The following is a 26,851-nucleotide window of genomic DNA, read 5'->3' on the forward strand; positions in this document are numbered from 1 at the left end:
ATGCACTGAATACTGTGTCTACCCCTTCATATTTGGCTCGATATGTCTGGGTTTGCAATACTCCTGTTCTGGCCTCAAACAGTAGAGAACTACCCCGAGTATTATCATAGATTCTTTCCTTGGCAATTTCCTGCTTAAAAGTTTGATAGATCTCTAGTGCAGACTTCTTAGTCATGCCAACTCTCCACATGTCAGTCTCCGTTTCCTTCACTTTCTTTTTAACCGATAGTTCTTTTTGGTTTGGCCACCTGCTGTTTTCTAAGTATTTACCAGTCAATTTCCTAGTTCACTTCCTCCATTTTGTATCGACACTCTTCATGTACAAGTAGCTGAAAACCTTCCTAGCCCAACGCACGTCCCCAATTTCTCTCAATCGCTTCTCAAATTTTATCTTGCTGCTAGCTTCCCTGTCCTCAAATGATGTCCATCCCATATTAGCTTGTATTCCCTGATTTAGTGTATTCCCGTGAGCTCCTAAAGCAAGCCTACCTATTCCACGTTGCTTAATTTCTAACCTTGCTTCAACTTCTGATCTCATGCACAAGACTGCATTGTGGAACGTTAGACCAGGAAACATGATCCCTTTCCATATTCCTCTCACAACATCATACCTATCGTAATACCACAGTGCCCTATTTTACATTACTGCTGCATTTCTGTTACTTTTAGAGTTCACGTAGATTTCGTGTTCCTTCAGGTATTCGGTCTCATTGCTTGTCCATACGCGCAGAAGAGGCCCGCTTGCTCGGTCCCAGAGTGGTAGTGCCCGCGGTGACCCCTGGGGGAAGGCAGGCCTTGGTGGCGGGTGAGAGTTGAGCGAGCCTCTTCTGCGCGTGGTGGTTGCCACGAACGGTTGTCTCTCGCGGTGGGTCTGCCGTGAACGGCACCCCGGGCCACCTGCGGTAGGCCCACGTGGTGAATGAAGCGTTGGCGACGCCGCCTTTTGTGTGCTCTCATGTTGTGTGTTTGTCATGTTATTGTGTAACAATGTCCTAGCGTGTTAATTACAGTTGATGTATCAATCCAGCGGTTGATATCGTCGTCTAAATTAGTTAAATAAGTGTGCCTGTGCATTGTTTGGTTTGTACCGACCGTGTCAACGGTGTCCTTTCACTCCTGGAGCGTTGCGTGGCGCTTGCTCGCCCATTCGAGAGCCCACAGGCTTTAAGGACGAACCTTTTGTCGGGGAGCCCCTAACTTGCAGGCCAGAGGACTGTGGCACAGCCTTTGCCATAACACTAAAACTGGACTCTAGTAAACTCTTTGCACTATGCAATGCTTGAACATCATCACAGTAATGAAGAACTGAGTGACATTTTTCCCACTATGCTACAATTTCCTTACGCAGGGTCGAGACACCTGCATGCGTTACACTTGTTTGTGTAATTGCAGGCTAGGAAAGTACTTCTGCAGGGATGACATCATTGTCGCTATGTTCAATCTGTGGGTCTATATCTGAAGAGTGCAATGTCACCTGTATCCCTCAAGGTACCCTTGCGTCAAGGAAAAAATGGACCACCCTCCAATATGGTCAAAAACTGCACAGAAGTGCTTGCACGGATATTTGCTCTTTGCAAAATCAAAGCAAACGCACGATGGTGTGTTGAAATCAACTGTGTGTTCTTTCTCAGTGTTCTTTTCAGAGCGAACAGCAAATGTACCTTTAACGCCGAGCTCCTCTATGTCGTCAAGGGTATATTCAACTGGATTCATATGCCGTCTTAACATGTGCTTGACAAAACTGTGGGGCCTGCCATGTAGACATGTGGGAACATTTTCATTCCACTGTCTATACAGTGCCGACTGTTTCATTGTTACTTGATGATATCTTTTTTCATTCTGAGGTAGATAGCTAAACACAAGAACACTTATCAGAGAAGCCGGTGATCGTTTCCCACTAGCACTCTTAATGTGCTGTGCTTCCAGCACTTTCTTTTGAGCCTCTATGCCATTGTTGGTGCTCAAAACTACATCAAAACCTACACGGTAGTAGGCCACACAGAGCTCTTTGACATGCAGCCACACAGTTTCAAAATAGTTCTGAAGCTTCTCATTCTTCGAATGGACAAAACTTAGAAGATCCTCTTTAGCCTTTTCAAAGCTTTTCTCACTTTTGAAAGTTGGCAATCTGCTTCATCAGATGCAGGACAACGCTTGAATGTTCAACATTATTCTTTTTTTGACGAAACCACCTATTCCAGGCTTGAAGTCTGTGAAAGTCACATAAAGATATGCGACTGCTGGGAAATGTCTCTCGAATTGCACTTATTTCAGCTTGACTGAAATCTACCATGAAGTACTGAGGAGAAATGTCAGACAACCATTCTTTAAAAATGTTCAAAGCCTCTGCAATACAATTTGCTGTTTCAAACTGTACAATAAACACTCCAGCCGTCGTGTACCTAACTGGAGTTTTCACAACCAGCAAAAACAACGGTAGAGTGTAGTCACTCGTTTTATGTGTCGCATCTAAACAGACAATGAAAGCACCATATTTGGCAAACATCTCTTTCATAAATTTTGTTTGAAAACAAAAAAAAGTGTCTGTTCGCACTCACTGGCCATCATCTCCTCTAAATTGTCATTGATGACACTAGCTTCCGCACAGCCTCCTGCTGCATATGGCTGATAATACGTCTGTGTTCTGGTTGCTCTGTCGTAAGCCGCTCGATTAGAATAGCCGTATTTTCTTGGTCAATCGTGCTGAACATGTCTTTCTTAAGTGTAGCCTGCACATGATTGTTGATGTCTGCATGGGTTGGGAAGTATGCCCTGCTACTATAATTTGGCTTTTCTTTATCGGCAAAAGTACGTCGTGGACAAAGTACCGGAGACATTTATGTCAGACACAGATTTGATGCTCTCTGTCACAAGGTCGTGGATGCGCAGGACAACATCTCTGTCAACTGTTTGACTAAATGCTTCGATTTCATCGAATGCATGGTTCGTGTGTGCATAAAAGTCACAAATTGCGACATAAACCCTTTTCTCAGAAGCAATATCGCGCTCACACTAAAGAGCTTCCTTCACCCAGTTCCTTCGCTTTGCTGGCCTTGAAGCTGTTTTTTTTATCCGACCACAGCGCTGGGGCAGCTCAACCTACGAAAAAGTTTCTGAATTTTAAATACAGATCTGTCACATCTGGACATTAGAGATAACCATGCCAGCTTATAGAAATGTGCATTTGCACTGTACAAAAAAACAAACTATAATTCCCTACCTTGTGTTCCGGGTACAGTTCTATGTACTTCAAGTGCATTGTGGCTTTACAGCCTTTCTTTTTTGTGCCCTGTAGCTGCAGCCTCTTCTTTTTGATGCCTTACCAGTCTGCAGCTGGTTCATCATGAAAAAGGTAAACAAAATGAGCTTTGGTAGTGGAGATCCAAACGCTTATGTATTAGTTATATTTTTTACTCACCTATTTATGCTGAACACTAAACACTGGGACAATAGAAGTTATGGTGGCGCTCTTCTTCATTAGCATGCTTCCACTTTTCACCTTCTACTTGACACCAGATATTCACGACTGGTTACACAGGCAATTAATGTCAGTCAAAGCCAAGAAATAACAAGAAACCTGAATACAGTTGAATCCCGTGTTATGGCGTTTACTAGCGGGCAGACAGCGAGTATACACAATGGCGACAGTAACGGCCAAGCACGGACTCCCAGCGCGAGCGGCATTCTTGTTGGGTTGCCCCACTAGAAGGTACTCAAGAGTTCGACCCATTTCAGAGTTCGGAGGCTTCGCTACAATTACCCCGGGGTCGAAGAGGGAGCCGCCTGGCGACCTAACAGCTTGTTACTATGAGCGGGTCATAATAAGCCTTCAGGCGCTCCACGTTGACGATGTCTCGCCCACGGCGGCGCATGTCCGAAGATTGTTCAACGGGTTCAATCAGATAGTTGACGGGTGAGGTGCGCTCGATGACACGGTAAGGGCCTTCGTATTTGGGACGTAGTTTGGAAGAGAGGCCAGCTGCAGAGGTCGGGATCGAGAGCCATACAAGCGCACCAGGAAGGAACGTGGGCTCAGAAGTGGTGGAGCCATCACGAATACTCTTCTGCCGCTCTTGCTCTTGCGTCGTAAAAGTCTTGGCAAGCTCGCGACACTCTTCGGCAAGCCTGGCTGTCTCGGAAATAGGTGTACACTCAGATGGATCCGGCGTGTACGGGAGCATTGTGTCCATGGTGTGCGACGGGTGCCTTCCGTACAGCAAGTAGAAAGGTGAAAAACCAGTCGTGCTCTGAGGGGCGGTGTTGTAGGCGTAGGTGACGAAGGGCAGTATATTATCCCAATTAGTGTGGTTGGCAGCGACGTACATAGAAAGCATGTCGCCGAGGGTGCGGTTAAAGCGTTCGGTGAGGCCATTCGTCTGTGGGTGGTAAGCAGTAGTTTTTCGGTGGACAGAATGGCACTCCGTCAGAATGGCTTCGACGACTTCCGACAAGAAGACACGGCCTCGATCGCTGAGAAGCTCCTGAGGTGGACCGTGGCGCAGTATAAATCGATGCAGTAGGAAGGACGCAACATCACGCGCAGTAGCCGCATGGATAGCGGCGGTTTCGGCGTATCGCGTTAAATGATCTACGGCGACGATGGCCCAGCGGTTACCAGCCGACGTCAGAGGAAGTGGTCCATACAAATCGATACCTATGCGCCCAAACGGACGCTCAGGGCAAGGTAACGGCTGCAGACTGGCTGGCGACATGTGTGCTGACGGTTTGCGGCGTTGGCAAGCGAGGCAGGAGCGAACGAACTGCTGCACATAGCGGTACATCCCGCGCCAGAAGTAGCGTTGTCGAATACGACGGTAGGTTTTGAATACCCCAGAGTGCGCGCATTGCGGATCAGAATGGAAGGATTCACATATCTCTGACCGCAGACTGCGGGGTATCACGAGTAACCACTGCCGGCCATCGGCGTCGTAATTGCGTCGGTGTAGAAGGCCGTCACGGATGGCGAAATGGCGAGCTTGACGACGCAAGGCACGCGTGGATGGCGTTGCGGATGGATCAGAGAGCAAGTCGATGAGCGGGCCGATCGAATTATCCTTTCGCTGTTCGGTAGCGATGATGTCAACATCAATGGCAGAAACAGCAGCTGAGGATACTGAGCAGAGCACATCACCTTTAGGCAGAGGGGAGCGCGAGAGGGCGTCGGCGTCAGCATGCTGGCGTCCGTTGCGGTACAGCACGCGGATGTCATAGTCTTGTAAGCGAAGAGCCCAACGGGCGAGACGGCCTGAGGGATCCTTCAATGATGAAAGCCAGCATAGTGCATTATGGTCGGTGACGACATCGAATGGGCGACCATACAAATAAGGTCGAAACTTTGTAAGGGCCCAGACGATCGCCAGGCACTCTTTCTCCGTGACGGTGTAGTTTGTCTCGGCTCTCGTGAGCGTACGGCTTGCATATGCTACGACATATTCAGAGAATCCGGGTTTGCGCTGCGCCAGGACAGCGCCAAGGCCTACACCACTGGCGTCTGTGTGCACCTCCGTCGGGGCCGTAGGGTCGTAGTGGCGTAGAATGGGAGGAGACGTCAGCAAATGGCGGAGCTTCGCGAACGCGTCGTCGCACTCAGACGACCACGAATTGAGGGGCCCGTTACTTCCAAGGAGCTTCGTCAGCGGTGATATAATCGTAGCAAAGTTTCGTATGAAGCGTCGGAAGTATGAGCACAGGCCCACGAAACTACGCAGTTCTTTGACGGACGCAGGTTTGGGAAATTCAGCCACGGCCCGAAGCTTGGCTGGGTCAGGAAGAATGCCATCCTTAGACACGACGTACCCTAGGATGGCGAGTTGCCGTGCTGCAAAGCGGCACTTCTTCAGATTTAGTTGCAAGCCGGCATTGCTCACACGTGCGAAAACTTCTTTCAGACGTTGGAGATGCGTGGAGAAATCTGGAGCGAACACAACAACGTCATCGAGGTAACACAAGCACGTGTGCCATTTCAAGTTGCACAGAACGGTGTCCATCATGCGCTCAAAGGTCGCAGGTGCATTACATAGACCAAACGGCATGAAGTTGAATTCGTACAAGCCGTCGGGTGTGATGAACGCAGTCTTCGGTCGAGCGTCATCAGCCATGGGTACTTGCCAGTACCCAGAGCGCAGATCGAGAGAAGAAAAAAATTCGGCTCCGTGAAGGCTGTCAATTGCGTCATCGATGCGCGGCAGTGGGTAAACATCCTTGCGAGTGATCTTATTGAGCCGTCTGTAGTCCACACAGAACCGCACAGAACCATCTTTCTTGGCGACAAGAACAACAGGAGACGCCCATGGACTGTCCGATGGCCGAATAACGTCGCGTCTGAGCATATCATCAACCTGCTCGTTAATTTCCCGACGTTCAGTAGGCGACACGCGGTAGGGACGTTGCCGTAATGGTGGATGGGCACCAGTGTCGATACGATGTGTAACAGCGGACGTGCGACCGAGAGAACTTCGCCCGACATCGAAAGAAGAATGATATTCTCGCAGCAGGTCCAGAAGCTGGGAACGCTGTACCGACGTAAGATTGTCATCAATGTAAGGGCCAAATACATCAGGAGATGATGAATCATAAGTGGAAACAGCGCTGACGGTACACGAACTGGGACAACGCGAGTCATCAGGTACGTCCAGGACTTGTGCGTTATCCACTGGTTCCACTCTGCCGAGACATTCCCCTCGAACCAAGGTAACAGTGTACGGGGATGGGTTGGTCACAAAAATAGCGGCGTTGCTCTGGGTGATTTGCACGGTCGCGAAAGGTACTAGCAACCCTTTCCTTCGGCAAGCACGGTCGGATGGCGAAACGAGTGCAATTGTGTCGGAGAGTCCAGCGCAGTAGACAGATACACCCATTGCCGAACTTGGAGGCACTATGGTATCGTCTTTCACGAGAATCTTACTCAGTGTCGAGGGACTGTCTTCCGGCGTCAAATGCGAGAAGGGTGAGAATTCAATTTCGGCAGCGGCACAATGGATGACGGCGTCGTTGCGGGAGAGAAAATCCCACCCCAGGATGATGTCATGAGAGCATGCAGGAATGATGATGAATTGGCCGACATACAGAACATCCTGAACGACAACGCGAGCTGTGCACTCTGCTGAAGGATGGATACGATGTGAACCGGCAGTACGAAGGGACAACCCAGAAATCGGCGTCGTCACTTTTCGAAGCAAGCGGCAGAAGTTTTCGTCCATAACGGATACTGCAGCTCCAGTGTCAATAAGAGCAGATGCATGAACACCGTCCACAAGCACGTCTATGACATTCGATGGGCGGCTCTGAGGGCTTTCATATCGCAATAGCATCGCAGTCCTTGCCTCGGGGACTGCGACGACTAGTTTTCCCGCTCATGAGCAGAAGAACTTGGCCGCATGGGGGACAGAGACCGACGTCGTGGAGACGGCGACCTTCGAGCAGACGGACCTGGGCGAGACGACAGTGGCACAGACGGCCGTTCGTCGTTATACGAACGGCTGAGGTGGCCAGCTATAGGCGAAGAAATTGTAGCCGGCTGTACACGATGGCAATAACGGGCTACGTGACCGGCGTAACCGCAGGCAAAGCAGATGGGCCGGTTGTCGGGTGTGCGCCATCGGTTCGCTGGGGTAGGTCTTGTCCATGACGTAAGAGCCGATGGACGGAACTGTGGCTGGAAAGGCTGCAGGGGGTGCTGGAGCTGAGTCTGCGAGGTCACGTCAACATACGTAGCCGGCATAGCCGCTGTAAAGGATGGAGGTCGTGCGGCAGCTTCGGCGTAAGTCAGTGGGGCGGGCGGTTGAACGACTGGAGGCGGCCTAGCGACCACTTGGGCGTAACTTGGGGGCGCAGGGGCCGCAAGCTGTTGTGGTTGGTACGCCGGCATGACCTCCGCTATTTCCTGCTCAATTGCTCGGCGGATGGGTGAAAGAATGGTAGTGGCCGATTGTTGAGCAGCCGGTGGGTGGGCAAAGGGCAGGAGAGAGAACTGGCGCGCGATTTCCTCACGTATGAAGGACTTGAGGTCTGCCAGCAGTGCCACCTGATCACAGCTCGCCTCCAAGCCTGCAAGCCCTGCATCTCGTGGTGTAGAGCGACGGGTCATCGAACGCTGCCGGCGGAGCTCCTCGTAGCTCTGGCACAGCGTGATGACCTCAGCTACTGTGCCTGGGTTTTTGGCAAGCAGCATCGTGAAGGCATCATCGTCAATGCCCTTCATGACGTTCCGGATCTTGTCTGATTCGGACATGCTGTCGTTGGATTTTTTGCAAAGGTCCAGGACATCTTCTATGTAACTGGTGAATGATTCACCAGCCTGCTGAGCGCGTTCGCGTAAGCGCTGCTCGGCTTGCAGCTTACGAACGGCAGGGCGGCCAAAAACGTTGGTAATAGCGGTCTTGAAATTGGACCAGGTTGCGAAATCGGACGCGTGGTTGTTGTACCACAAGCTTGCAACGCCCGCAAGGTAGAACACCAAGTTTGTCAACTTGCCGTCCTCGTCCCATTTGTTGGGGACGCTCACGCGCTCGTAGATAGCGAGCCAGTCCTCCACGTCAGTGCCATCGGCGCCCGTGAAGATGGGTGGATCTCGGATCCTGGGGACACCGGCACAAGGGGGTGGCATGGGAGGAGGCGTTTGCTGCGAGGCGTCGTGGGACATTGTAGATTGCAGGGTACGTGAACGCAGTTCCCAGGGCATCAAAAGGGATCGTAGCACTCTCCACCAATTTGTTATGGCGTTTACTAGCGGGCAGACAGCGAGTATACACAATGGCGACAGTAACGGCCAAGCACGGACTCCCAGCGCGAGCGGCGTTCTTGTTGGGTAGCCCCACTAGAAGGTACTCAAGAGTTCGACCCATTTCAGAGTTCGGAGGCTTCGCTACACCCGCTACAACGAAATTGACGGGGCGGGCGCAAAATTTCGTTATCGCGGAAATTCGTTGTCGCGATATGATGAAATACATACGTGACACGGGACTTGCTGAAGCAAAAGAACAAGCTTTAATGCCAAAAATCGCTAAACTTCGCCTGTTTCCGCTTCTTGCCAAGCGATGGCACAACACGACTTTCGCACGCTGCCAGTAGAGCCATTGCTTCATCGTCGTCCTGCGACCCGATGCAACGCCTGATGATATCGAATGCGTCCAGCACCTGTGAAGTCGGTGGTAGTGCGGGATCACGTTGCGCGATTGTGTCATCATCGTCCGACGAAACACCATCTTCCTGGACGCTCTTTATGATGTCTGCGTCCGTCATTTCCTCGCGCACCACCAAGCAAGAGTCGGCTTGCAAGAACTCGCTGATATGTACGTCGGCGGGCACATCACTTTCCTGCAAGCCTGCCCAAGCGACTGCGATTTCTTCGTCCTGGTCCAGCAACCTGTCCTCATCGCGGTCTGCGTTGCCATCGTAAGCTTCAATCGCAGAATCGGAAGTATCAGCGCATTGTACTGCGAATCCGGCATGGCGAAAGCAGTTCGCGACTACGGCGCTTTCCGTCTCGCACCACGAAGCAGCGATCATTTGGAGCGCCATGAACAAGTCGATTTTCGTTTCGCGACCCAACCGAGTGTTCACAATCAGCCTTTAGATAAGGCGCTTGCGGCACGCGCACTTGACGCTTTGCAACGTGCAGTTCGGTGGCAAAAACTTGAGCTGCACGTTCTCGAGCTCCGTGTCCTCAATCGAATGTGCGGAACAATTGTCTAAAAGCAGACAAACCTTGCGGCCTTGCCTGCCCATGTCCCGGTCGAATTCCTCGACCCACTCTCCAAAAATTGCACGGGTCATCCACGCCCGGCTGTTGGCCACGTACTTCACTGGAAGGCGCCGATTTCCTTTGAAGCAGCGCGGTTTTGCGCTTTTGCCAATGACCAAAAGCGGTCGCTTATCTGATCCGTCCATATTGGCGCACAGTAGCACGGTGATCCTTTTCTTGCTGTCTTTACCTCCTTGACAGCGCAGCCCCTTAAAATCCAGGGTCTTGTTCGGTAACATTTCGTAGAATAGACCGGTCTCATCGGCATTGTATATGTCCGATGATGCGTAGTCCTTAAGGATGCTTCCAAGGCTGGCCGACATCCACGCGGCAGCGCCGTCTTTATCCGCCGAAGCGGCTTCACCACACAACACTTTGCCGATGATGCTGTGGCGGGATTTAAATCTGTTTAGCCAACCTACGCTGGCCTTGAAATCATCAATGCCGAGCATGCAGGCAAAATCCAGCGCCTTCTGCCGTACAATATCGCCGCTAAAGGCAATTTTCTTGGCCCGCGTCTCTACGAACCAGGTGTAAACAGCCTTGTCTAAGGCTTCGTGCACTGGCTGGGTCACCTTCTTATGCTTGGCGGACGTCCCTGAAGCTAGAGCTTTGCCTATCGCGTCCTTGCTCTTCAATATAGTTGACAGAGAGCTCGCCGCGATCCCGAACTCTTCAGCGATGAGTGCCTTCTTCTTTCCAGCTTCAGCCTGTGCGATGATGCGAGCCTTGTCTTCGAGCGACAAAAACTTGCGCTTTTTCGCCGGCTGCGCCATCGTTGATCACGTTACTGCACCTTCGGGAAACAATCAAACAATGACCAAAGCGTGCGATCGCTCGTTGTGAAGAATCTAGCCCTAGTCAAGCCGCCGGAAGCGGAAGCCGTCGTCCGAACGCATCGGCGACAAAAACTTGCGCTCTTTCGCCGGCTGCGCCATCGTTGATCGCGTTACTGCACCTTCGGGAAACATTCAAACAATGACCAAAGCGTGCGATCGCTCGTTGTGAAGAAGCTAGCCCTAGTCAAGCCGCCGGAAGCGGAAGCCGTCGTCCGAACGCATCGTCGCACTCTACCGGGATTTGCCTCGCATCTCCAATTTTGTACGTACGTACGTACACATAAATTGGAAATTCCTGACATTAAAACCATTCTCACAAACGTTATACTAAAAATGATTAAAAATATCATAAAAATCAAATTAATGCGTGTTGTTTGTACACAGACACGATTCAAAACGTTTCCGACGTTTCTTCTGAATCTACATAAGAGCGCGTTGCATTGATTGCATCGCCATCACTATCGCGGTATGTATGGCGGCTTGGTGTTGTTGACATTGCGCAGCGAGTCACCGTCGCACCCAGTATGCACGCTCTGAGCAACATCTTGTGTGTTTTTTTTTTAAATGTTATTAAGGTCCATGGTCTGTCAAGGCATTAAAACACTTGAGAATTTCAATAAGCTGTAATTTGAATCATTTTGCTCGTGCCTGTCCCGCAAAAAACTTCGTTGAAGTGGAAATGCTGCCGTGAAGTAGTTCGTATTGGAGGGAATTTCGAAGCATTATACCCTATGGGACATCGACGGGGAATGGAAAAACCTTCGTTGTGGCGGAAATTTTGTTGAAGCGGGCTTCGTTGTGCCGGGATTTGACTGTATCAAATTTCTCAGTTTTTTTTGTATTTCAAGCTACATACCTGGTGCTGGGCATGAGACTTTATTTATTTATTTCATTTAAGACATACTGCAGTCCGAAGACCAAGCAGGTGGGCAGGGATTAATTACATAGAAAGCATCAATCCGCATGGTAAATTGGTACACAATTCTGAAAACAGTCCAACAAGTGTGAAAAAAAAAGAAAAAAAGATAGCAGTACACAAAGAAACATAGCGGCACAGTGAATGTTTAAAATATTGCAGAAAGTACACGCTTTTCAAAATCCAACACATCACGCGCCGAAAACACATCAACAGGCAATCTATTCCACTGCTCGATTGTGCGGGGAAAGAAGGAGTGCTTAAAAAGATTAGTGCGTGCAAAAATTGGAGTTAGATTGTGCTCATGGGTGCTTCGAGTTGAACGAGATAAGCGGGGCTGAATATAAAGTCCTGGATTAATATTGAATTGTTGGGAATTAAGCAAAAACAGAAATCTTAGACGCGCAACCTGCCTCCTGTGTTCCAGGGTCATTATATTGTTGTTTTCCTTGAGAAGCGATGGAGAAACTCGACTATGATAGCTGTTAAAGATGAACCGGACTGCCTTTCTTTGCACCATTTCTAATTTGTGAATGTCTTTTTTAAGGAATGGGTCCCATGCTGCGCTTGCGTTCTCGAGTTGTGGCCTAACAATGGAGTTATAAGCTAGCAATTTAACACGTGGAGGAGCGGCTTTTAGTTTGTGCCTGAGGAACCCGAGTTTTCTGGAGGCCAATGCGCAAATTTTGTTAATGTGACTGGACCAAGTTAGTTTGCTTGTTATAGTAACTCCTAGATATTTATATTCGTCTACTTGTTTCAGCGTGTGGTTATTGAGCCTGTAGGAGGACGTGAATGCATTTTTTTTTGTTAGTTACCTGGAGCAATACAGATTTGTCACAGTTCAGTTCCATGGACCATTTTTCACACCAATTAGAGACAGCATCAAGGTTACATTGCAGGTTACTTTGGTCACTTGAGGATGAAATTCGTTTAAAGAGTACACAGTCGTCCGCAAACAACTTTAAACCAATCGACGATGCGTCGATAACGTCAGAAACATCATTGATATAAATTAAAAATAGTACGGGTCCCAGCACGCTGCCCTGAGGAACACCGGAAGTTACAGGGAGAGTATCAGAAAAACAGCTACTGATTTTAACAAACTGCTTGCGGTTAGACAGATAGCACTGGATCCATTTTAAGAGTGTTATTGGTAAGCCAATTTTTTGAAGCTTTAGGATTAGTTTACTGTGAGGAACGCGGTCGCATGCTTTGCTAAAATCTAAAAAAATGACGTCGATTTGTTCAGCCTTATCGAGTGAAGACGCAAGTTCATGAATAGTGGTTACTAACTGGGTAAGCGTAGATAAGCGTCTTCTGAACCCGTGCTGACAAGGCGTTAGAATATTGTTGGCTTCTAAAAACGAGACAATAAAATCTGATACATGTTCGAAGAGTTTACAGATGCTAGAAGTCAGGGAGATAGGGCGGTAATTGTTTGCAAAGAGGCGGTCCCCTTTTTTTGAAGATTGGTACGACACAGGCCATGCGCCAGTCGTCAGGAATTTCGGTACAGTCAAATGATAGCCTAAAAAGGTGAGTAAGAATATGCCCTAGCGGCTCAGCGTATCGGTGCAAGAAGGCATTGGGTATGTTGTCGGGGCCAACGGAAGATCTAATTTTTAGGTTGAGTAACATGTTAATAACACCCTCAACGATTATAAATTCTGAGGACAGATTTGGGACTTCTTGTAATACTCGTCCCCAAAGACGCATTGCTTCGTTGCATCTTCTGTCACCTGAAAAGGCACTAGGTTCAAATAAATTGGAACACCACCATTTACGCTGTTGAACACAATGTTGCCTGTGAAGAAAAACACACACGAGTGCGCACTTCGTTTTGTTTAACGCTACACTGTGAGCAGCACCCCGCACTTCACTGCTTCACCCCGCACTTTTCTAGCTATTAAACCACGTTACAAACATCCGCTGCACAGTTAGTGTTATTCCGGTTTCACGCACGAGTCAAAGGCGGTACTTTGACCTTTGATTTAGCATTACATCGATACTTGTTTTGTTAGAGAAAAGTGTCGAATTCCTTTGTTCCTGCAGCACGATGAACACTCGCGCCATCCCCAAGCACAGTGAGCCGAGCTGAGGACATTGAAACGGCCTCCAGGCTGTAATAATTCTATTACTTGGGGATTTAAAACCACCCACCCTCAAAACGCTCCCACAATCAAAATTCTGGATAAGCTTATTAACAACTGAAGTCTTTACAAGGCATGAATTTAGGCGTGTTCGTAGATCACACACTGCACAGACTAGACGATGTCAGAAAGAAGAGACAATGAGGTCCTTCAATTTACGCATGCATATCATAAGCGAGATAAGGACGAAAGAAAATTAACGAAAATGAGACTAAATCCCACCATAGCAGCAATTGGCTCGAATTTCTATGATGTGACACCAGTGCCAGCAGTATGTATCACCGCCTTCACTGATGTTCGCTCACCTGGCTTTTTTCGAGACGAACGCACAGAAAATTTTACGTTGGCAGCAGCGAGGGATCTTTCCAGTTGTATGACGTCGTCTTCCGTCGTTAGATATGCAAACCAAACACCGTCTTGAAGTTTCAATTTCAGCAGGTGCCTCCTAAAGATAGGCCCCTGAATATCAGTGGCGTCGCTCATTGCTTCGATAAGACTTCGCTCATTGCATTGAGTCAACGCATTGAGTGTTCCAACGCACGTGAATACACGGCTAGACTCAACGGTGAACCACAGAACAGGGAGTGAACTAACTGCGCCACCACGCCAACCACGCGCTCCTCTCACGCGCTGTGCTTGTGGGTCGCAAACATGACGTGTGACGTATACGAAGCTGCCAGTCCACAAGTTGTGAATTCAACTTGTCCCATTGAGCGCAGTCCCGTCGCTCTCCGTGGCACAGCTACTCCCAGAGAAGCTAGTTCAAGGTAGCTGTTCATGATGAGGCACTTCCAGCACAGCTGGTGCATGGAGAAACGGTGGCTCCAGCTGTGGTAGAGCAGCAGCGATAGCAGTTTCAGGAGAGGCCAATGTTTCTAAAGTGCTTATTTGGGCCGGTTGGTACATGGTCAACGAAGTGAAAAAACAGCGCGTAACACAGGACACAGGACAGAGAAGAGACGGACGAGGCGCTGACTTACAACCAAAATTTATTTCGTACAGGGGTGTATATATAGCACACGAAACTTGAAAAAAGAGGGAGAGAAGTCGAGTGACATGAAAGAGTAATTTTTGTTATGATTGTATGCGTATAACAAATAAACTGTGATTGCGCAATCATTCGCTTGTCAAATACGCCAATTCCCTGGTGAGGAGCGTTATCGAAGGTGCACTGACACACATATCGCCTTTCTTGATTATGCAGAATGCCTCATAAATCTCACGTGTCCTTTTATCTCTGTAGCGTCGAAGTATCTTGCATTTGTCAAACAATGCACGGCATCCACAAATGGAGCTGTGCGCAGCTAAGTGGCTGCCAACAGAACCCCGCATTAGATTGCGGTGTTCCCTGAGGCGGTCATTTATACAGCGGCCAGAATGCCCGATGTAACAGCGGCCGCAAGAGAGGGGAATTTCATAAATGGCACAAAAACAACATTCAACAAACTTGATTGCGTGTTTTTTATCACACACGCGAGGCCCTCTGTCCTCTCTGTTCACCTGATGGCACATACTAGAGAACTTATTTCTGGCTGAAAAAACAACTCTGATTCCAGCTTTTTGTGCTACCTTTTTTAAACAATGTGACACCTTATGCAAGTAAGGAATGACTGCTGTTCTTGAAAAAGAACTTTTTTCTTGACCACTAGTCGGTTCGGTTAGCTGTTTGATGTCTTTTAAGATACTTTCAGCTATGGAACACAGTATGTTATTCGGGTACCCTGCCTTGCGCAATCTGCGCACCTGTGACTCAAAACTAGTACACAATGTGTGATGGCAAGACCGCATCAGGGCCGCCTTTAGACAGGATTTTGCAATCGCTCGCTTTACAAGTTTTGAATGCGCAGAACTGTAGGGTAGCAAACTTTTTTTGGAGCGGGGGGCATACTGCCAGCACACGTGGTCGGACAAAAAAACTTCAATGTCAAGGAACCGGAGTTTGTTAGCAATGGGGAATTCAGTGGTTAGTTGCAGTGAGCCCAAGCAAGTGCGAAACACATCAACAATTTGATCAGCACGTTGCTGAGCTTCAGAGTGGTTGGACCGGTACAAAATCAAGAAGTCATCAACAAATCTAAACACTTTCACGGCGCTCGTCAGTTGTAGGCAATTAATGAGAGATCTGTCATATTTGGCTAAAAGAATGTCACTTAGGATCGGGGCGAGACAGGAACCTATGCAAACACCTTCTTTTTGAATATAAAGTTTGTCATCATGCTTTATAAATGTAGAACGTAAATAAAAGGTCAACATTTCTAAAAAGTTTCTGACGCTAATTCCGCACGAGTCCTGAAATTTGACGTTCCCATAGCGGTCTATGCAGTCGCTCACCTCTGCGCACACCTGGTCCATCGGCAGGGAATAGTATAAGTCTTTTACGTCCACAGAAAAGAAGCTCACTTCTGAAGGGCACTCTTGTTGAAGAAATTCGGATACCATTTGAGGCTTTCTGATGAGGCAAGGGTCTTCCACAGGAAGGACAGATAGGGAACGCTGCAGGTACCTTCCCACCAGGCGCTGCCATGTGCCCTGTTCCGAGACAATGACGCGGAAGGGAACTTCCGGCTTGTGCGTCTTTGCTGAAAAGAACACTGAAAGGTTCACACCCCTCGCTGCTCTCACTGATGACGCCAGTTTATGAAGGCCAGCCTCTTCACAAAGTTTGCTAGCTGTTGCCTTGACCTTGGAAGGTTTTACATTCGCGACTTGGAAGTTTTCGTCTACAAAGAAAAGGCGGACGCTGCTGTCACCGAAAACTTCCAAGTCGCGAATGTAAAACCTTCCAAGGTCAAGGCAACAGCTAGCAAACTTTGTGAAGAGGCTGGCCTTCATAAACTGGCGTCATCAGTGAGAGCAGCGAGGGGTGTGAACCTTTCAGTGTTCTTTTCAGCAAAGACGCACAAGCCGGAAGTTCCCTTCCGCGTCATTGTCTCGGAACAGGGCACATGGCAGCGCCTGGTGGGAAGGTACCTGCAGCGTTCCCTATCTGTCCTTCCTGTGGAAGACCCTTGCCTCATCAGAAAGCCTCAAATGGTATCCGAATTTCTTCAACAAGAGTGCCCTTCAGAAGTGAGCTTCTTTTCTGTGGACGTAAAAGACTTATACTATTCCCTGCCGATGGACCAGGTGTGCGCAGAGGTGAGCGACTGCATAGACCGCTATGGGAACGTCAAATTTCAGGACTCGTGCGGAATTAGCGTCAGAAACTTTTTAGAAATGTTGACCTTTTATTTACGTTCTACATTTATAAAGCATGATGACAAACTTTATATTCAAAAAGAAGGTGTTTGCATAGGTTCCTGTCTCGCCCCGATCCTAAGTGACATTCTTTTAGCCAAATATGACAGATCTCTCATTAATTGCCTACAACTGACGAGCGCCGTGAAAGTGTTTAGATTTGTTGATGACTTCTTGATTTTGTACCGGTCCAACCACTCTGAAGCTCAGCAACGTGCTGATCAAATTGTTGATGTGTTTCGCACTTGCTTGGGCTCACTGCAACTAACCACTGAATTCCCCATTGCTAACAAACTCCGGTTCCTTGACATTGAAGTTTTTTTGTCCGACCACGTGTGCTGGCAGTATGCCCCCCGCTCCAAAAAAAGTTTGCTACCCTACAGTTCTGCGCATTCAAAACTTGTAAAGCGAGCGATTGCAAAATCCTGTCTAAAGGCGGCCCTGATGCGGTCTTGCCATCACACATTGTGTACTAGTTTTGAGTCACAGGTGCGCAGATTGCGCAAGGCAGGGTACCCGAATAACATACTGTGTTCCATAGCTGAAAGTATCTTAAAAGACATCAAACAGCTAACCGAACCGACTAGTGGTCAAGAAAAAAGTTCTTTTTCAAGAACAGCAGTCATTCCTTACTTGCATAAGGTGTCACATTGTTTAAAAAAGGTAGCACAAAAAGCTGGAATCAGAGTTGTTTTTTCAGCCAGAAATAAGTTCTCTAGTATGTGCCATCAGGTGAACAGAGAGGACAGAGGGCCTCGCGTGTGTGATAAAAAACACGCAATCAAGTTTGTTGAATGTTGTTTTTGTGCCATTTATGAAATTCCCCTCTCTTGCGGCCGCTGTTACATCGGGCATTCTGGCCGCTGTATAAATGACCGCCTCAGGGAACACCGCAATCTAATGCGGGGTTCTGTTGGCAGCCACTTAGCTGCGCACAGCTCCATTTGTGGATGCCGTGCATTGTTTGACAAATGCAAGATACTTCGACGCTACAGAGATAAAAGGACACGTGAGATTTATGAGGCATTCTGCATAATCAAGAAAGGCGATATGTGTGTCAGTGCACCTTCGATAACGCTCCTCACCAGGGAATTGGCGTATTTGACAAGCGAATGATTGCGCAATCACAGTTTATTTGTTATACGCATACAATCATAACAAAAATTACTCTTTCATGTCACTCGACTTCTCTCCCTCTTTTTTCAAGTTTCGTGTGCTATATATACACCCCTGTACGAAATAAATTTTGGTTGTAAGTCAGCGCCTCGTCCGTCTCTTCTCTGTCCTGTGTCCTGTGTTACGCGCTGTTTTTTCACTTCGTTGACCAATGTTTCTGTCTGCAAGGGGTGCAAGTGGTTGCTGTGTCCGTTTTCCAAGGTGACATTTTTAAAACGTACTGGGCTGATGACGAAGTGACGTCCACAACACTGGCAGGTACACAGGGCGTACCCCTACGAAAGTTTTGTGCGTACACATCATTACCTGGCTGCAGTGATGGAGCCTGCCGGGACCCTCTCTCCGCAAACAACTTCTGTTTGAGATGTTTTAGGAATGCAGATGCCTGCAGGCTTGGCCTAAAGACATCCAACGGAGCCTTGAACATTCTTCCCATCAAGAGTTCACACGGTGGCCAACCTGTCACTTGATGTGATGTGGTCCTATAGTTGAACAGAAAGCTGGAGATGTGCGTTTGGAAGTTCCCAGAACCAGACTTCTTGAATTTGTTCTTCACAGTTTGTACAACTCGTTCAGCTGCATCATTTCAGGCAGGGTGATACAGCGGTACAAGCATGCGGCGTATTTCATTTATAGTTAAGAACTCAAGGAACTTGGCACTGGTGAAGGCAGGACCTTTGTTGGAAACTGTAACATCAGGCAGGCCACGCTGAGCGAATACAATTCTCAATGCAGAATTGGTAGCTTCTGCAGATGTGGAAGACACAGGAAAGATTTCTATCCTTTTTGAGAATACATCCACAATAACCAAAAATGTGTGACCTGGAATGATCCCCCAGAATCAATGTGAAGCCCTGACCAGGGTCGCTGTGGAAAAGGCCACGGCGTCTGCCGAACCGGCTGTGCAGCTCGATGTTGAGTCTGGCACGTAGCACAGCTCTTCACGCTGTTGGCAATGTCATTGTCAATGCCTGGCCACCAAACATGGCTCCTGGCAATCATCTTGCTCTTCTCGATACCCGGGTGGCTGGCATGAAGAAAACCAAGAACTTGGGCCTGCAATGACTTTGGGGCCACTACTCTTGATCCCCAGAGTAGGCAACCCTCATGGAGACTGAGTTCTGAACTTCTGGTATTGAAATGGTTCCACTCTGGTCCTACTGGGAGGCTTTCTCCTTTCGGAACAGCAAGAACAACATGACCCAGAACTGGGTCATTTCGTGTGGCTTTGGCCACAACACCTGGTGAAAGGAGTCTTGGATATGCATTCTCTAGCAAGAAGATTTCAGCAGGTCGCGGTAATGCAGTAGTGTCGGTTTGGAGAGGCAGTCTACTAAGAGCATCAGCGTGGCCGAGCTCCTTGCCAAGCTTGTATACAAGTTTCAACTTGTAAGCAGAAAGCTTCAGAGCCCACCTGAGCACTCGAGGCGAAGCTTGCACGGGAATGGGCTTGTTGGCACCCAGCAGTCCAAGAAGTGGGTTGTGGTCAGTGTGTGCTTCGAATGAGATGTCTCACAAGTACTGGTGGAACCGATCCACACCAAACACCAAAGCCAGTGCCTCCTTGTCGAGTTGACTGTAGTTTTGTTCTGCTGTTGACAAGCTCCTTGAGGCAAAAGCAATGGGATGTTCCCCATCATCAGCATCTTTGTGCACCAGAAGTGTACCTATACCATAAGGTGGTGCGTCACAGCTGAGGAAAACAGGCCTGGCAGGGTTGAAATTCACAAAAACTGGAGCTAATGTCGCGAAGTGCTTGCAGGCATTGAATGCATCTTGTTGTTCATGTTCCCACTCCCACTTCTTTCCTTCACGAAGAAGCAAGTGCAGTGGACGAAAGAGTGACAAAAGATTGGGTAAGAAGCGCCTGTAGAAGTTTACAAGTCTCAAGAAACTCTGAAGTTCCCTGACATCCTGAGACACAGGAGCATGCAGAATGGCTGCTACCTTGTCAACATTCGGGGAAAGGCCTTTATTGCTGATGATGTGCCCGAGATACTCAACTTGTGGCATGAAGAAATGGCATTTTTCAAGTTTCAGCGTGAGGCCAGATTCCTGGAGCTTGCTAAGTACAGCACAAAGAATGCGAAGGTGCTCAGCATCATTTGCGCCAGTCACAAGAATGTCGTCAAAAAAGACTGCTACATGGGACAGTCCCGTGAACAAGTTCTCCATCTCGCGCTGAAATATGGCAAGAGCAGATGAGACGCCAAAAGGCAACCGGTTGAACTGAGATAACCCCATATGCGTCAAAATAGTGACGTACTCCCTAGAGGCCTTGTCAAGGACAACTTGCTAGTACGCATCTCGCAAATCCAATTTCGTGAATTTCTCACCTCCAGTAAGCACAGTCCATAGGTCCTCGATCCTTGGAATGGGGTACACTGCTCCACTGTTACCACTGGGTTTATGGTGACATCAAATGTCTCCACAGATTCTGATGTGTCCATCCCTTCTCATCACAGGAACAATAGGTGCAGCCCACTTTGCTGTCTCGACTGGAACAAGAATGGAATCTCTTCTTAGTCTATAGATTTCTTGAGTTACTCCATCTGTCAAGGCATATGGCAGTGGACGTGGCTTGAAGAATCGAGGCGGAGCATCTGAAGGAACATGTAGAGAAGCTTTAGCACCCTTGAATATACCCAGGCCTTCTTCAAACACATCCGCGTAGTCTTGGAATAGGTGTCTGACGTCGGAAAATGCGTGGATGTTCACTTCAACGTCTGAGACGCCGATGCCTAGCTCACGCATCCAGTTGCGTCCAAGAAGAGTGGGCGATCCGTCTCTGGTCAGAAAAATAGGTAGGACGGCCTCCTTGCCATGAAACTTCACACACTGACGCCGGCTTCGCCCTGAACCTTTCTTAGTTCTCCGAAATAGCTTCGCAGAAGCACTTGCGACGGCTGCACAGGAACAGAAGGCAAAAGCTGAAGAAGACGCAACTTGGCCATGACAGACACACTTGCCCCTGTGTCCACTTCCATGTGGCTTGCTGCTGAGACGTCCCCACTACGCCATTAATCGCCAAAGAGAGGGAAGACCCCTCAACCCACTTTTTATCCGGTTTCCTCTTGGCTACGTGTCTCAATCTCTTTCCGCATACTGGGATTCGTGCTGGGGCTGGGAAGTAAGAGACGTCACGATCTTTTCTTAATCATGGACGCATTTTATTCAATAACAAGTGCAAATGGCGCTCACACATATTGTCTGTGAACGACATCTCTGTTACACGAAATGGTAACACATCAGCAAATAATCGCGACATGCGAAACGGGATACATAAGCGAGTAACGGTGACAGTACAACGGTGCCTCAATACAGAGTAAACATACGACGACACAAATGATAAAGTGATAAATTAATAAAACCGTGCAATGTCTCAATGTGCCGCATCCCTTCCCGCAAAGCTCGTTTAAGTAAGGGAGGTGAAGTTCGTCTCACAGAATGTCCATGTAGTGGGGGCCTCAGAGTTGGCTGCTTGAATTGGGGCCGAAGGTTGGTTCTTGGTGTCGAGGTCTGATCTGTCCAAATCGTCAGTGTCTTCATCGTCTTCGTCATCGTCTCCTACGTCGTGCCTCTCAGCGATTTCCATCTTAGCTTCTCTACCATCTCGAGCTCATCGCATCGTCTCTCTCTGGCCCTTCTCGTATCGTCTCGTAGTCCCTTTTTGTAGGACCCGACTCCGCCCTACCGGCGCACCAAACCAATCGCCACTATCGACGCGGCATATTTTCTTGTCAGTCGGAGTGTTTTGTCTTCGACAGCCGCTCCCGCGGCCCGAACCAGTGGAAAACCCTCTCCCAAGCAAAGCCGTCAAGTAACAATGTTCAAACTCAAGCCTCAGGGAGAGAGATGAGCGAGCTGTCCAAAGACACTTTAATTACGGGCGAACAATGGTCCCGATGCTTCCGGTACTTGATGAGCTGATGTCCAGACCAAGTCTCAACGCTTCCATGCAGCTTGGCGTCTCCCGCGAAATCCTCCTTAGCCGCCGCTTCTTCGTCATTCAACGCCGCGGATGGCCATCAAAAGCAAAACCAGCAAAAGGTGCTTGAACCAGCAAAAGGTGCTCTGCTGCTCCCACGTGCCACAAATTTGAAGGATGCGCGCGGATTATCTCCACCGTACACTGTCACACTGTCTGTAGACGACAAGGTGCCGCCCGGTCCTCGTGTTTGCGAGGGGGAGCCTGTGAGAATAGTGGAAATAATCGATCCTGGTACTCCACTCCGGAATGCCCATTCGTTAAACTGAAGGTTTTCTTTTCCCTTTTTTTATGCATGGGTTTGAGAAACGAGCGAAAACATCTTGAAAGGACCGGGCTTCAGTCCGTGTTTGCGGGGACGTCACACTGCAAACGTCAACAGTGACAGTGAGAGGCGGAGGCGGCGTGGCGTAGCCAAGCGGCCACATGTCAAAAACTTCGTAAGATGAAATGATAGCGGCGTCCTGCTTGCGTACAGTATTAACACGATGACGGTTACTCGGCGACGGTGAACTGCAAGCCGAGAACGAACAAGCCTTGGTGGGGCTATTGCTTTGGGTTTGGCTGTCCCTTCGTCTCGAATTGCACACCTCCGCCAAATGACCTCGTTTGTGGCAGTAATTGCAGATTGTCTTCACATGCTTGCATTTTGATGCAAGATGTCCGTCCCCACAGCGGTAGCAGGTGACGCCCCCAGAACCTGACGAGACACGGTGAGTTGAGAAAGTGCTGCTTGTGTTCGCTTGCGCTATATCACCTGCGTCCCTTTTTGCTGCTTTCATTGCCAGGGCGGTCTGCACGGCGTCATCGAAGGTGAGGTCCGGTTTTTCCAGAAGTCTTGTCTGGACATCAATGTTGTTTATGCCACACACAACGCGGTCGCGTAGCATGTTTTCGGGTTCAGCCCCGAAGTTTCAGTGCTCGGACAGGCTTTTTAGTGCTGCGATGAAATTGCTGACAGATTCCACTTCCGTGCGAATGCGCGAGTTGAAACGAAAACGCTGCACGACGGCAGAGGGCTTTGGACAATAATGGCTTCCAAGAACTTGAAGAATCTCGTCCAGCGTCTTGTCACTGGGCTTGGCGGGCTTTACCCGATTGCGGAGCAAAGCATACGTTTTCTGCCCGCAGTAGCTGATCAACACGGCAGTACGCTTGTCTGGGGCGACATAATTCGCCAAGAAAAATGCTTGGAGCCGGTCCACGTAACAGGGCCAGTCGTCTCCTCCCCCCTCGAACGGTTCCAGATTTCCGAAACTTGGCATGATGAACAGATGGCAGAGTGGTGGTGCGGGAGCGAACACTTACATAAGCTTCCTTTCATCCTCGTCGCCAGTTGTTACATGTGTAGATTAACGGATGGCCAGGCGGTAATGACTGCCGTGAACAGTAGGCCACCAGGTCCGCGAAGAACATGAGAACATGTTGAGCCCTTTGCCCAGAATGAACTCTGTTTATTGTTTTTGAAACGGCCACCACCCGCTGTGCGAGGCTTGCACAGCTAAACACAACTATCAGCACCGCGTGGGGGCACTGCATTTGAGCCAACATTGTAACAGTCTTGGATGCGGCGCTTTCTTCGATAAGTAGCTTGGAGCATTGGGCAGTAACATCGGCACGGCGTCAGGCGTTAGCTCTGGTCTCCTACGTAGTATGCGAACTTCGTCGTTTATAACGTGCACGTAGTCCCCGAGAACACATGAATGCTCGAAGTGTACAGAGCAGCTTTTGTTCAAGGTCCCATTTTTTCGGTGTAAATTTTGTTCCCAAAGCTTTCTCCGTGCTTCGTCTTTGGGTGCAGCAAAAAGCGACGGGTGCTCACCTTTTTTTTCCAATGGTACACTCTGTTTCACACCTAGGAGCAAAGCAGCGCCGTTGTCGCCGATGACTCGGCATTGCCTCACGGTCGCGTGGCCAGCAAAAACATTGCCAGAAAAACTTTCGTTAAGCAGGCGCGAGCACAAGCAACAGGCCACTGAACAGCACCCGAGAAGGCAGAGCGACAGCCCCCTCGATCCTTAAGAATATTGCTGCGTAATATTTGAGGAAATCATAAACGCGCACTGTTCGAGAGTTTCCAGTATTCGAGTCGTCCACCCATGCGTTTTTTTTTGCGCATCATTTCACACACGTGGACAACACCGCTCAGAATCTAAGAGACACCGCACTCCACTGTCACCCTATGACGAAAGTCATATCGTGCGCACTACGCCATGACCATACACATACGAAAAGAAAATGACTAAAACGCTGCACACTTCAAAGGTAAGGCACGTAAGCATTCTTTGATGCCACATATTTTAAAATACACGCGATAAGCGGTATACAAAAATCGAATATTGAGATGCCTTAAAACAGAATAAATAAAAACAAATCTTAACATGCCTAGCACAAGTCACGTACCAATGCCCTTCATTTTAAAAAATGAAACAAAAAGCTTTGAAGAATATCTCGCCATGTTCAGCACGCAGGCGTGCCGTGATAGACTTCGAACACAGGAGTAACTTGATAAGAGTCTCTAAGAGAAGTCTGTGATTTGCAAACGTAAATCACATAAAGTTTCTAAAGCAAAGCTTGTTGAACTACAAGTGCGACAAGTTTAAACAGTGGGTCATCTCGGACAAACACAAATACAAACAAAACACTTGAAAGCGTATTTAAGCAAGACCACTAAGCTCATGAGCAACTCCAAAAGCAAGTAAAAAAATATGAGCACTGTTGCTCAAAAACTTGTCATTTGGCGACGTTCACCTGATGAAGCATAAATCCTAACTTTGAACCGTGCTCGAGGCGTTTGATTTTTCGGAGCGGTTTTCACAAACTAGAGAAAACAACACACAGGACGGTTGCTATAACTACGGCTGTGTTCCACCAGTTTGCCCCATGGTAGCACGCCATCATTTACATCGTGTTCTACGAAAATGGGCCTCTCAACCACGTCACGTCGTCCATCAAGCTGCGATACCGTTCACCGAGCATTCTGCTGCTCGAACACAGCAATGGAGGGGTGGGAGTTGGCTCCTCCGGACCCTAGGAACAAATGCCTGCCTCACCTCTCTACAAGTCGGGTGGTTTGGAGCATGGGAACCTACTTGACTGGCAAATGCCACAAAACACAAACGAAGATTTCGTTGCGTTCATTGTCGTTTGACAATGCTCAATTTTGGGGGTTGATTTGCACCTTTCGTTTCTCTCTTGCTTTTGATTTTGCGGCGCCTGTTTCTATTAGCATGTTGACAAGTCCTTTCTTTTGAGAAGCTTGCTCTAATCACATCTCGAGCAGATCTAGGCTGGTCGATCTGAACTGTTGTACTGTCCACACAGCCGGGGCAATTTCTTGAATCATAGGCATTCTGACACGCGGTCAGCTTAACCGACGACTGAACAATGCCAGTATCCGTGTCAGGGCTGCGCCGCTAATCCTTGACAGAACTACTTGCCACTACATTGCCCAGCTTACAGTGTGTGTCAGCACACATCTCTATGCCACTGTCTGTGCAGAGGTTATCGTCTGTCGGGCCGGTAGCACTACGAACTTCATCCCTGTCAGTTGCCAAGGCGACGAACAAACACGGTGACTGCACTACGTCAAATACAGAAGACATTTCTGTTTTAACAAGAACCTGTGCCACAGCCCCTCGTCGCCATCACTGCAGCCTTCAGTAGCCTGTGTGGCCACAATGGGACTTTCGGCAGCTAACACATTTGGTTCACTTATGAAGCTGCTGTTCACCTTATCAGTCTTATCCATCTGTCCGGCTCTCGACGTACGCAGTCGGGCTCTTTGCGTCTTTCATGCATTACATTTAATGCATCCAATTTGCGCCACCTGCTCTCAATTTTCTGGCGCAATAGCTGCACACGATCAAGGAGCGACTGCACCAATTTCTTCGCGCCAGCATCATTTACAGGATTAGGAATTCTAGAGACTGAGTTGCGATCTGACTGTGTCGTGCACAGCCCCAAGCGTTCTTTCGTCCTCTGAATTGTAAGCCTGGATTGCTCTCTCTCCTGTTGCATAACAAACTCCATATGTTGTCTGTACTTAATGCATTCTGCATCGCGCTCTCGTTCTCTTTTGACAAACTTGTACAGCTCCTTGTCTACAAAACCGAGGGTCTTGCCCTGTTCGATAAGCCTGTCAAACTCCGAGTCGTCCATTACTACAAACAGTTGCTGACCAACAAAGCAATAACAGGACGATGATTGATTTTGATTGATATGTGAGGTTTAACGTCCCAAAACCACCATATGATTATGAGAGACGCCGTAGTGGAGGGCTCTGAAAATTTCGACCACTTTGGGTTCTTTAACGTGCACCCAAATCTGAGCACACGGGCCAACAACATTTCCGCCTCAACCGGAAATGCAGCCGCTGCAGCCGGGATTTGATCCCGCGACCTGCGGGTCAGCAGCCGAGTAGGTACCTTAGCAACTAGACCACCGCGGCGGGCCAATAACAGGACGACTACATACTGAACGCTCAGAGTTACGTCAGTCTCCCAGACATCACCAGGCGGTCGGCCAGTCCTGTCGTGGACAGCAGATAATGTCACACACTTTGGGTGATGCCCCGCCGATCCAACATCGACGTGCGACCGACTCCCAGGATTCCACTTTACGCTTCGGCCTGCGACGCCTGAAAGACCTCAAAGTGGCACATTTCCAATTTATTTGCAGGTCGGTCGACCCGTGCGGGGTTGCACATGTGGTGATGTATGAGCCTGACCGACGTACCCATAGAGCAGACACGGAGATTTCGAACAAATGAAACAAGCATTTAATTAAAACAATGGCAAA

The 26,851-nt window shown here is 48.7% G+C and overlaps 1 long non-coding RNA gene across 1 annotated transcript in view; it reads right to left on the reverse strand.

Moving 5' to 3' along the window:
- LOC142808872 (uncharacterized) overlaps positions 1-16,327 on the reverse strand; it is a 42,517-nt gene extending 26,190 nt beyond the window's left edge. The window contains exon 1 of the long non-coding RNA XR_012894660.1: positions 13,956-16,327. This is a non-coding gene — a long non-coding RNA (uncharacterized LOC142808872). The remainder of the gene's footprint in view (positions 1-13,955) is intronic.
- Between the last annotated feature and the right edge of the window lie 10,524 nt (positions 16,328-26,851).

Source organism: Rhipicephalus microplus, chromosome 1, assembly GCF_043290135.1.
Source record: "Rhipicephalus microplus isolate Deutch F79 chromosome 1, USDA_Rmic, whole genome shotgun sequence".
NCBI classification, from domain to species: domain Eukaryota; kingdom Metazoa; phylum Arthropoda; class Arachnida; order Ixodida; family Ixodidae; genus Rhipicephalus; species Rhipicephalus microplus.